Below are 4,167 nucleotides of genomic sequence, written 5' to 3' on the forward strand. Positions count from 1 at the left end.
CATAAAAATAAAAAAGTTTGCTCGAATCGATTAGCGCGGGAAGTTTAAATTAAAAATTCACCTTACTTTTTGATCACAGTAGTATAAAAATACAAAAAAATAACAAAAAAAGAATAAAAATTACAAAACAAAAAAATGAAAAATTTTAAAAACAAAAGAATTTTCTATAGAATTAAAAGAAAATTAAATATCTCTAGTGAAAATTTTCTCATGGGTAATTAGTAAAAGTTCCCATTTTAGATGGGAGTAGTAATATTAGAAGGGTTCTGGACCACAGATACAGCAATCAGCAGGTAGCGCTCGCGTCGCGGAGACCGACGTCACGGGCGTGGGAATCTACTTATCTTTTCCCTTTTTATCTTTTTAAATAATTTATGGCTCATTTCATTTACCATTTGTGATGACGTCACTAAATCGAAGCGTCCTTCTCAGTCAGCCTCCTCGGTGAAAGCGTATTTATCCTCGACCTCCTCAGCAGGAGTTCATTATCCTCTTCTTCCTTCTTTTCCTTCTTCTCCTCCTTTACCACCGCTACTTTCATCAGTCTTTCGAAGTTCAACGGTTAAAGATATTTGATAATAACTATTGGTCTGTTCTTGCACTAGACTGCACTAGAACTTTGTTTCTCACTTTCAATAAATATCGAACTTATACCTATCTCATTTTAAATTCCAAAACACTATAATTAAACAACAGATCTTATAATATAATACAAAAACCACACCATTTCGCGCACTTGAACAAGACTGACCTCGAGAACATCCTTCGCTGCAGCGAGGCTGGTTTGAGTTTATCTACAGGCGGCCATTGTATACAAAAACAAGTTAAATCAAAAGTGCCGCCACGAGGAGATCGGCATCGTCAGTTCAGAGGCAGTTGCCATTGTGTATAGAGTATCCGGCTATCAAATGTCGCCTTTATATGCATTGTTTTAGGATGCATTGAATAACGCCGCGGCTGCTGCGACTGCCGTGCGCGCTATCTCATATACTTACCATTTTTTCTCGATATATTGCCGTCTTCTCCAATTTCCATTTTTCTTTTCTCACACAAAAACATTTTACATGTCACGACATGTCCGAACGATGACATCATCAATGTATCAACAAAATATTATGCCCATGAGAGCCAAACACAGGATGTTTGTGTGTAAAGAGTTTATTCAATTAGTATATAATGTGACAATAGACGTTTCGATCCTATTGCGAATTCTTTTCAATATCTTAATAATATTCAATATAATCAAATTAAACATTGATAAATACAATTACAAATAGAACTTTAAGAATCATATTGTGCGACATGTAGTCGTGTCTTGTGTTGTAATTATAATAAATTGTGATTTCCTAGCACGCGCGTATTCTCATAATAATTATCAAGTTAACTATATAAAATTATTAGAACGAAATGAACAATACGTAAATAATAAATAATGTTTAAAACTTATAAGATGAACGTAAAGACAGATCGCTCAGAGGAAATTGTCGTTATTATAAACTCTCATATTACCGATGTACTCAAAAATTACATAGAATAATTATTATGACATAATTAAATTAATATGTGTAGTGATGTAATAATTAATAAATTGAAATTATATGGTAATACACCGAGACAATTCTCTCAGAGATAGCGTCTGTTTCTCGCTTTTATATGAACGACCTAATCGTAACTAAAACAATATGTTGACAAGACTGGTAAAGAGAGGGAAACATCAAGTCATTGTGAAAAAATTAGAAAAAACCGAGTCGAGAGATTCCGTGTCATTTTTAATGTTTGAACCATATAATGTCCGAATGTCAAAGCTGACAAATCGGCCAGAAATCGTACGGCTTATATCTGCACAGCTGATTGAACCATGAGCACGATCTTCTCAACATGGATCACGCGCCTACCGCTATTATCTCTTGCTATTATAATCTTTTAAATAAGTTGTTTAAAGGAAAGATACATTCATTTCAAAAAACACAATAAGGAAGGAGAACCTCCCCTCTTTAATCAACAAATAATAAAAATTAAGGACAATTGTTTATTATTAGAGTCACGTAATTGCTTTATAAAATACACGCAGGATTTCCACAAACTGATCGAAAATACAAAAATAGTTAGCGACGTCTCGCATTAATTATAATTACCAATTATCGGAATCGAGCACGAAATACTCGGAGTCTTACGAGTATTTCGCAATTCAACTTATCGAACAGATACGTGAAACGTGTGCATAAAAACAACAAACTCTACAGCAGACAGTTGCAAGTGCATTTCAATCGTTATAAGGACATTAAACGAAGTCAAATGGGGATTCACCTCGCACCCATGGAATAGCGATATTGTTAATATTTAGCGAACAACAGACAAACGAAAATCTGTAGAATATTCTAGAATCATGCTCGAAATTATCCTTCTTACCGCGAGACGTCACAGCTTTAGAGATATAAACCGATGTTGCGAGAATCTTGAGCTCTCATTTCGCGTATTCTTATCCGACTCATCTTGTTCATTCTATCTTAGATTATTTTCCCGGTAGCACGATAAGTACGACACGTTTCAATACTTAGAAATTTTCGGTCTCTCTAAGCCAGCGGCTAAGTTCCGACGGGGAATAGAATGTACACGGCACCGCAGTTTCCTTATAAAATTTTCGTTACTCATATACTTATAAATTTCGTGTAACTTACAATTTCTCTTATAATCTTCACATAACTTCGGCACTTGTAAACTCTTCGTATTTATAATACTTACAGTACCATACTTATAATTCTTACATTACGCACAATTTCTCTATATTCGTAATTTCTATTGATAAATCAATTCTGCCTTTCAGGTTCCGGAAAGGGCTTGCATTTTTTTGTAACAATAAACAATAATTTTATTATCATATCTAACAATCTAATTAATATTTATCTAGAGTCCTATTGTATCGCAAAAAGAACGGCTGTCGTGCTGTCGAGTGCGGAATTCTCTCTCGAACAGTTCGCGGCCTGGCACGTATCTAGCCTAAAGGATCTCTCGAAGTAGAACGCTTTTCATAAGGTGTCCTTCGCCTCCCCTTCTCCCGCCTTGGCGCGCCTTCATCTCGACTGTTCCAGAGCAACTCCTTAACTATTAGGCCTGGACGCTTGTCTTCGGGCGCTCACTCCTCTCCACTTCCCCAACTAGCTACGTACCTCTTCGGATAGGGATATTTCCGCTAATAAAAAGAGAAGTCGTCTCCCCCCCTTTTTTACCCCGCAGTGTCTATTCTCTCTCTCTCTCTCTCCCCTCTCCCTCCCCCCTCTCTCTCTCTCTCGAATCCAGTTCTTTTCTTCATTACCGTAAATGCTAAGATCGAGACGCGGAGGATGGAAACGCCAATTGCGGTGGCTAGTAAAAACATTGCATCAACACGAGAATTTCAACCCCAGGGTGCTCAAACCCGGGCCAGTCTCCCTCGAACCTCTATCCGTCACCATTCTTTAGGGTATGCCCCGTCACGCCAAGTCAGTCGCGGAACCTATATAAGCCGTGTACGAAGGGAGGTCATCGCCTTCCTCCGCTGTACATGTCGAGGCCTCCGGTAAGGATCCCTACGAGACCGATTAAAATCACCGGGAAACCTCACGTCGTAAGTATAGAAACTATAGAATTAAAAATAAAAATCGTCAAATAAACTATTACTTCGTCTTTTTTTTTGTTTACCATTCCCTTTCCAGTTCTCCCAAACAGCTCTAAGGGATGACAACGCTCACGAGGGCATTGATGATTACATATACCACATGACTCCATAGGGCGCCTCTGATAGAGCTTCTAAAATGAATCGGGAAGCGGTCGCGTAATAATCGGGAACTTATTTCGGATGAAGCATCTATTACGCTCACTCATTGGAGTAGAGGCTCCACCCCATGCGCTCTTTTTCTCCGCGGACCCTCGCTCGCGATCTTTCATCGCCGTCCGCCAAAATGGGCCAGAACGTGACAAAGCATTAATTTGTTTTTTATGAAAATCATTTCTGGCGTCAATCTTTTGTGTAAAAATTCTTATTTATTACTTTGAGGTGGAACATAATTAATCCGCTGTAGGAAGCAATACATGAAAAAATTCTTACGTTTCACTTCAAAATAATAAAACTCTATCATTTACAAAAAGGTGTGCCAAGTAAGTTTAAGAATACCCTATTTTTATTTTTTT

The sequence above is a fragment of the Trachymyrmex septentrionalis genome, unplaced genomic scaffold (genome assembly GCF_001594115.1).
Source record: "Trachymyrmex septentrionalis isolate Tsep2-gDNA-1 unplaced genomic scaffold, Tsep1.0 scaffold41, whole genome shotgun sequence".
NCBI classification, from domain to species: Eukaryota; Metazoa; Arthropoda; class Insecta; order Hymenoptera; family Formicidae; genus Trachymyrmex; species Trachymyrmex septentrionalis.